The sequence below is a fragment of the Magnolia sinica genome, chromosome 9, assembly GCF_029962835.1.
Source record: "Magnolia sinica isolate HGM2019 chromosome 9, MsV1, whole genome shotgun sequence".
Taxonomy (NCBI): domain Eukaryota; kingdom Viridiplantae; phylum Streptophyta; class Magnoliopsida; order Magnoliales; family Magnoliaceae; genus Magnolia; species Magnolia sinica.
This window is the reverse complement of record NC_080581.1, coordinates 90,056,817-90,066,186: the sequence shown is the minus strand read 5'-3', so window position 1 is coordinate 90,066,186 and position 9,370 is coordinate 90,056,817.

Here is a 9,370-nt window from a genome sequence, read left to right as displayed (position 1 = left end):
TTGGAGAGGTTGAGGACACAGATCTTGCGCCTTAACCGCTTGACAATCAAGTCGGAGAGATTGAGAATCACAGGGCCCACCTGATGTGTGACACAGATCTTGCACCTTAACCGCTTGATGGTTTGAAGCTGTTCCTTCTATTGCTTTGTCAAAGGATATGATGGTTTGTCAACATCAAAAGATGGAAATGCTACTGCTTTACAGAGAAGAAAATTCTAGTCTTTGAGTAGATTTCTATCACAGTTCATTGTATTGCATTTTCATCGGCTTGCAGTTACAGGTTTGATTTTTGGACTCTGTTGTGCAGATGCAGTGGTAGCACATAGGGTGCAACTTGGGTTGGTTGGGTTGGGTTGACCCTCAACCCCAGTGTAATCTGACCTCAAGAGGACTCAGCCCACAGCTCAATCCAACCTGAATTCCCACTAGAGGTGCCCAACTCTATCTGACCTAACCCGACCGAATTTGCTCAACCAGCATTAAATCAGGTTCGCCTTTTCAGCCCAAACCCAACCCAAGGACCTTGACAACCGGATTGCTAAAGCAAAAGATGAAATAACTTGGTGCCTTTTATTTTGTACGGAGCAATCTTCCTTGAAGGTAAGAGTTGCAGAAAGCCTTGTTTTGAACATATAGGCTTCTTAAGAAGAGGGAGGGAGCATATTTCCTTTGATGTTTTGTTCATCATACAAAAACTGAACTTAGGAAGCATATTTCCTAGTCGGAGTAGATGAGCAGGTTAGATCACTTCAAACCAAACTTTAGCAGATACATGCCTTCCTCAAGGATGTTGATGGGAAGTGCAAAGAGAATGAAAGAGTCAAGCTTTGGGTGGCCCAAATAAGAGTAGCTTATGATGCTGAGAATGTGAAAGAATAAAAGAGTTTTATATATATATATATATATATATATAAAAGAGTAGCTTATGATGCTGAGAATGTGAAAGAATAAAAGATTTTTATTTTTATTTTTGAAGGTGAAGCATATCACTGGTAACTTTGTTAATTAATAAAAGTCCGTACAAGGCTTTTGGCAATCACACAAAAAGAAAATGGGCCTTTTCTAACATATAATGATATAAAAGCAGCCTAAACTATCATTTACACCATGGCGCCAGGCCTGACGAAGGAGCTGGGCTTCTCCAGCAACCCTAGAGATAGAAAGTATATGAAACAGAAATCAACTGAAGCATAGCTAGGCAGCCCCGAACTAAGAACAGAAGGGGGCAACCAGGAAGCTTCGGATGGCCCAAATAAGAGAAATTGCCTATGATGCTGAGGATGTTATTGATGCCTTCATTTTTAAAATTGAAATTGGTCATTGGATAAAAGGAAAAGTAAAAAATAAAATATATAGGGACAATAACTTAATTCTTATCTTTTGACCATTGGAGAGGGCTTCTAGTTCCCTAAAAAAACCTCACTCAATCCTCACACATCGACACATATCAGACTACTTGTGGTAGACGCGTATCAAACCATTCGTTTGTTCCAATGTGCCACTATTGCTGCAGTTTGTTTCAAGCACTGCTGTGTTCCATCCAACCTTCAAATGCTTACAATTCAAAATTTTCCATCATCCCAATTTTAAACCATAAGCCCATTTTGGATCTTCTTCACAGGTGAAAGTAGGTACATCAAACGACGTATTTTGATGAGCACAAGACATCAATCATTCAACAATATCAGTTTTGCTTAATGCATTGGCGCCCAAGGTCGAGGGTGCTCGAAATCCACTCCGTCCATCAGGTCGTGATCCTTATGTTCACATCAGCCATTAAAAAAATAATAATAATAAATCATATGGGCCATACAACATATCTGATCCATATGAATTTTGGATTAGGCCGATTTTGGTATCTTTCCTACATGGTGAGTCACACATAGTATGGTTTATGAAAGACCAAAGAATAAGATGAAATCATTGTGTGACTTTTCTAGGTTTGGCTCCATTGGATCCTAGGGACCATTTGGCCGGTCGGATTGGAAGGGACTGGATGGTATTGGAAGGGATTGGAAGTTAAATCCCGGGATTGGCCGGGCGTGCCAAACAGAGTCGGTGATCTGATCCCAATCCCATGGATCTTAAGACAATCCACTGACAACACCATCATTACCTTTAAATCCCATCCAATCTACCCTAATCCGTTCAAATTTGCCTGGGACGTGTTTGGTTTGAGGGATTGGAAGGGATGGGAAGGTTTAATCCCGGGATTGGCCGGGCATGCCAAACAGACTGGATATAGCAATCCCATGGATCTCAAGACAATCCACTGACAACACCATCATTACCTAGAAATCCATGCCATCCACCCTAATACCATTCTATCCCTTCCAATCCACCAGGCCAAACGGGCCCCTACGATCCACCGTGGGTGGGATCCCTAACTGTGGGGCCTGCCGTGGATGTATGTTCCTTTCATCTATGCTATCCATCTGTATTGAAAAAACATTTTAAGGCATGATCCCAAGAACGAAGCAAAGATCCAAGTCTTTGTGATATTTTAAGGCATGATCCCAAAAATGAAGCAGAGTTCCCAAAAACATTTTAAGGCATGATCCCCAAAGATGATATTTGTGTGGTCGTTTTATCCTGGTTGACCTTAACAAGGGGTTGGATGGCAGATAAACATTAAGATGGGCCGATGGTCTAACCCAAATGGCTATTCCTTGTAAGCGGCTCAAGCCTTATACAAATCACATCTCTTATATACATGAGATTTCTTTGATTTTTTCCGATGTTGGATAAGAGAGCTACACTAAAAACAAAAAACTTTCACAAAAAAAAACATGGAGGAGACACTTAAATTTTGAAACAAAATTATTTTAAAAAACTTTTTAAAAATACAATAATTGACTCCTACATCTTTAAGATTGAAAAACGATGAAGAGAGAGAATTGTTGGATTGATGAGTTTCCTGCCAGGTTTTGTTGTGGCATTAGAGATGTGCCAACCATCTACGATATTAGAAAGAAGAATGTGCCAACCATCTACGATATGAGAAAGAAGAATGTGCCAACCATCTACGATATGAGAAAGAAGAACAGAAAGAAGAACCGCGACATTGAAAGAAAGCTCAAAAAAATAATAATCCAAGAGGTACGACATCAATATACCGGCATGTGGAGAAGCTTCAAGTTCTTCAAATCAAAGCCAAACGAATAGGGAGAAGAGGGCTCCCATCGTTGAGGAAGTCGATGTGGTTGGCATTGAAGAAGAGATAAAGACACTTTGTGGGGCGGCTGTGCTGTCATTTTGATCACTGGTATGGGTGGAATAAGTAAGACTACTCTCGCTAAGAAAGTTTAAGACTACTCTCGCTAAGAAAGTTTACAATAACAGTTTCGATTGCCATTCTTGGGTGTATGTGTCTCAAGAATATGAGCACCAGAGCTTTTAATAAGCATCATAAATTGCATTAAAAGGCTCTTACGATACAAAATGGAGAGGATTCTTGAGGAAGACTTGCGGAGGAAACTCTCCAGGTACTTGAAAGGAAAGAGATATCCGGTGGTAATCAATGATATATGGGCTATAGAAGCTTGGGTTGCCTTGATTATTGCAATGACAGATAGGGAAAAGGCTAGTAGAGTGTAATGGGGTTTTCTCCCCAGGCTTGACCGGTCGAGAGCCTCACTCAATCGGTCGAGGGTGCTGGTTGACTAGTCGAGGATTGGCTTGACTCAAACTCTAGCGAGCTTGGTCGGAATTTTTCTATGGTGCTTCACTAGTCGAGGGAGGTGCTTGACCGATCGAGTGGGCCGCTCGACCAGTCGAGGATCCTGCTCGACTAGTCGAGGTTAGTCAGGTGATCCGACTTCGAAGAGATATTAAAGGGTTTTGTAAAGCTTTACAAGGGTTTCCTAAAGGGTTTAGGGCTATCAAAGGTGTGTGTGTGTGTGTGTGTGTGAGAGAGAGAGAGAGAGAGAGAGAGAGAGAGAGAGAAGTGGTGAGGTGGAGTGATGGGATGAGATGGCATGGTGCTTGTTGACTTAGGGTATACGTCCTCCTAATTGGCGAGATCTTTCTGTTTTTCTTTGTTCTCTTGTTGTTTATCCAATCCTGCGTGAGTAAAGAAGGTTTGATCCAAGCGGTGTGTGCTTGTGATCGGTTGTAAGGTTTTACTTCATAGTGGATTGTTGATCTGGACAAGGTCCCATGGTTTTTACCTCATTGAGGATTTTCCACGTAAAAATCTCTTGTGTCGTGCGGTTTATGCTTTGATTTATTTCATTGCTTTATTATCCCATAATTTTGGTGTTTTTTGGGAGGCTAGATCCTAAGGTTTTATGCAAGGCTGTCAACAAAGTGCCGCTCATGACTCGCAATGAAGAGGTAGCTAAGCATGCGGATGCACAAAGCACACTCCATAGAATACGTTTACTTAATGAAAACGAAAGCTGGACATTGTTTTGTAAGAAAGCACTTCTCGGAAATCCTGCTTTGAAATTTGGAGTTGGGGGAGAAAGCTAGTTGCAAAATGTGGAGGTTTACCTCTAGCAATCCTAGTGTTAGGAGGAGTCCTATAAAGGAAAGAGAAATCAGTGAATGAGTGGGATAAAGTGCTTCAAAGTGTTATATGGTGGCTACATGAAAGCAAAGAAGATATCAGGCATATTGGCCCTGAGCTACCATGACTTGCCCTATTACTCGAGGCCCTACTTTCTTTATTTAGGAGCATTTCCTTAAAGACTCCTGAAATCTGTGTGGACGAATTGATTTGGATGTGGATAGCGGAAGGATTATTGGTAAGAAATGAAGGATGTTGCATAAGATTATTTAGAAGAGGTCATCAGTAGAATCTTGATTCAGGCGGCAAAAAGGAAGAGAAATGGGAATAGATGAAAAGTGCTGTATCCATGATCTTCTACCTAACCTTGCAATTTCAAAATCCAGGGACGAGAGATTCCTGGACGTGTATGGGAACATAGTGCCTACATCACTGACTTTGGCACGCCGACTTGCAATTACCTCTGGTGATGTTAGTGAGTCTTTCTTTGCTGCTCTGCTCCAATCTACATCTCCGCTCTTTCTTGTACTGGTGTAAAGAGATCGAGAAACTGAAGTCTCCCGGATGAAAGTGGGTATCTAATCCACTTGAGGTACCTATGTCTCAAAAGCACAGGTTAGAAAGTGATGTAGGAGGTGGTTCCAAGCAACTTCCCAATATACATGGACCCAAAGTAGTTCAAGGAGAAATCGATAAAATTCAGCATAATTCGACCGGTGGATAGATCTGGTCAATGGGTTGACATTTCATCTGAAATTCTAGATTGCTTATTGGCTGTCTGATTTTAAGCCAATTTAGACTGGTCGACACACATCAGGTTGATGGGTCAAAATTCACAGAATTTTAAGTTTTTGTCGTCAATAGACAGAGAAAAATCTTACGTTTCCCGAAATGTGTTTCCTTATTTAATTAACACTTTTTTAATTATATTTTAGAATTTGTTTAGAGTTATTTAAAGATGCTAAACTCGTTTATTTGAGAATCAATCTATCAATTAAGTTTCTTAGAAAAATTTATCTCTTCCTATGGATTCAAGATTTTCTCTTGTGGATTCAAGAGTACCTTGTGGATTCGATGTGTTTATCACTTGAGGAAGAAATGCTCAACCTCATCACATCCTCCCTGCATCAGAAAGGCTACCATCCACCATAATCAGTTTGCACAATTTACAGACATTCGATCTAGGGTGTACAGGGATCTATATGCAACCATATGATATTTGGAAGATAGAGCAACTACGACACCTACTACTCACATACAAATATGATGGAACAAATCTGTGTCCAGTCAGTGAGTGCACCCATCTCCATGACTTAAGCAATCTCGATGCTCTAAAATATGTAAAGATGGGTTGGAGATGTTCGAAATTGTGAAAACACCCATAGATGAATCCAGCAAAGTACACGCAATCGCACAACTTAGTCCAAACAAGAACAGTCTGAATTTTACATGAAAAATTATTTTGAAAAAAAACTACGGCACGAAGCGACGAGTTTGAAAGCAAAAATTACAAAAGATAGAGTTTTACCGATTCGAATAAGCCTCGGAATTATTTCCCAAGCCCTAGATATGCCCTTGAACCCTTATGGACAAATTAGAAAGCCTTAGAACACCTCTCTCGCACCTTAATTAAATCCCGATTACACCTGATGTATAAAATATCACAACTGGAATAGTAAACAAATCCCACACTTACGTAACTTCGCGCGCGCTCGTTGGGACCTTCAATGGCATTGACAACCCATGAAGGATCTGTCAATAACATTGAACTCCTTCAATGCCATCGATTAGCAAAACCAGCTAAAACGTTCAAGCAACCAACATGAATTTCTCTGATGGGATATAGAGCACCTGTCGATGGCATCTGCTAGACATTAACGGCTCGGGACTAGCCACAAATATCAGCACGGTTGTAAAACTCGGACTAGTCTAATACAACTGATTCGATAGCATATTGGAGCTACGTGTCACCCCGTATGAGTAGAACCGTTTGTCCCAAGTTATGCTGTATTATCCCAAACCAGTACATATAACTTGATGCCGACTGTCCGTGTGTCTCATGATTGATGCGGCTGTATTGGCCTTGATGTGGCTATATTGTCCCCATATCAACCTAAAATATAAAACATATCCATAAGGTTAATATTGGGTGATGGGGAACAAATGTATTCAATAATGATAAGGGTGGCCATAATAACTATAAAACAAATTGTTACAGCCATTAAAAGAAATTTTATCACTATGACAATTATTACGGGTCATTTTTTTCACAACCACCGTAACTTGTAGTGGGCCATTACAAGTCATTTTTTTTTATTTTTATTTTTGTAACCACTGTAGTGATCCCATAACATGCATAATGGTTATAATGACCGTTACGGGTTATTTTTTTGCAGCCACCATAGTGACCCAATAATGTGTGATGGTTTTTATGAGTCATTTTTTCGCAGCCACTGCAGTGACCCTATATTGTATAATGGCTATTGCGGGTTATTTTTTCACAACCATTATAACAACCCCGTAATAATTGTAATGGGCTATTTTTTTTAGGGTTTAGAGTTTAGGGTTTATTTTTGTCGCAACCATTATAGCAACCCCATTATTTTTTTCGCAACCACCATAATGATCTCATAATGCGTAGCGGTTGTTATAGGTCATTTTTTCACAACCAACATATCAACCATATCCGCACCCACCTGTGCATAGATAGCAAACTAAAGCTTCACCAGTAACTGTTCATAGCTGAAGCTGTAAAAAAATAAAAATAAAATCCAAATCCTGGTTTTTGTTTGTTCTCCATTCTGCAAAATATAATGTTGTAGCCTAGAATCTCCTTTTAAGGGTTTGCGTAGCAGATCTCTCAGTTTTCATCCCATACATGTACATAGGACCCTTGTAATTCATGAAGAAAAGAGCACAACATGATTGGACAGGGATCGGCCATCAGCAGCATTTTGGGGGATGGTATGGATGGAGTGAGGTCAATCACCATTGTTGCTTTTATGTTTTATGTTGTCTTTTGCAATTTTGCATGGGATGCTTGGAGAGAAGCCATCATTCCCTTTGATAAAGGGATTTGGAGAGGGATCCTTGGCCTTTGATATTTGTAGTGGTGGGGTGTGGCCCACCACCTCTAGATTCTGTTCCTGTAGAGGGTGGAGATAAATGAAGAAATTTCATTCATATAAGGGCTAGGCTCCAATGTTACGGATGGACAAGGGACAATTTCTTACGGTCCCTGTAGAGGGTGGGCGACCTCATAAAAAACAGTGTGCACCACCCAAAACATTGGGTATCATGTGTGGCCCATCTGATGATTGGATGGGCCTGATTTTAAGTTCATCTGGTCATTAACATGGGGTGCATCTGCTGGATCAGTTGGGTTTCACACATGCACACACGCACGCACGTGCGCACACACTACATGGGGCCCACAATTCTTCACTTGTCACTTGTCACTTGTCTAGGACATAGGATCCGTGTAAACTGTGGGCCCCACTATGAAGTCCACCTGGAACGGATCCACTCATCAGGCAGGAAACCATTAGGTCAATGCATGTCTCATAGTATGGCTTAGTGTAAAGGTGTGGTCCACCTAATGAGTGGATGTGCATGATTTTCAAGAAAGTTGAACTTGATGGTCCCACCATTTACATGGGTCGGATGTTCTGCAGCCGAAATACTTCGACGAGACGAGGTTGCAGGTAGAGCTGGGCATTGAGTCGAGTCAGACCGAGTTAGGGCTGACCTGACTGGATCCGGTTTTGAAATAAGTGTGACTCAAACTCGACTCAACTCAGTACCAAGTCCACTTGAACCGATCCGAATTTGGGTCTGGCCTGGACTAATCCAGACCGAGTCCGACCTGGTTAAAAGTACCGAGTTAGTTTGAGTTGGCACTATGGGTGTACATCGAGTCGAGCTGACCTCAGCTCGACCACTAGCTGACCCTAGCTTAAACTCGACTTGGCTCGGTCCTCGAGCTTGATTGGCTAGCTCGGCTCGGTTCGGTCAACAACTTGGCTCGGTTTGAGCCAAGTTTGCCTACGCAACATTTTCACAAACACGTGTAATACACCTTTAAAATCTTATTGTATGTAAAACAACAACAGTGGTTTTACATGTATTTTATCAAACACCTTCTAAGCAACATAAAAATCAAGAAAAAAGGGTATTTGTTTCATATACATACCTTCCTTGCCACCTGTGGCACTTTGTTGAGTCATTTCATCAAACACTTGGTGAGCAACATCAATATCAAAGTAACCGAGTCACTGAACTAGTTCGATCTGAGTTCGATTTGAGTTGGGTTCGATCCAAGTTGAGTTGAGTCAAGCTGGGGCAGCTCGAACTTGGCTCGAAAAGTTCGAGCTCAAAGAATCAGCCCAACTCGGCTCGAACTCAACTTTGAACCAAGTTGAATCGAGCTTTTTCAAGACGAATCGGGCGAGCTAATTGAGCTAGCTCGGTTTGTGTACACCCCTAGTTGGCACCGATTCAAATCAAGAGATGAGGGAGGGAGTAGAGAGGGGAGAGAGAGAGAGAGAGAGGAGGAGGGTGGTGATGGTGGTGGGTGGTTGTTAGGCTTGGAAGATGAGGGAGGGAATGGAGTGGAGTGGAGAGGAGAGAGAGGAGGATGGTGGTGATGGTAGTAAGTAGTTGCCTTGGAAGAGGAGGATGAGGGACGGAGAGAGAGAGAGTTTGGGATCAGGTTGAGGTCAGGGTTAGGTGCGGCATATAGGGTTAGAAATACTTAAAAATTAGGATTTTTTAAAAAAAAATTATATATCTACCCGAATCTGAGTCGACTCGAGTTTGACCAAATCGATTTTCGAGTCAAGTCGGGTGGAGTTACTAGTA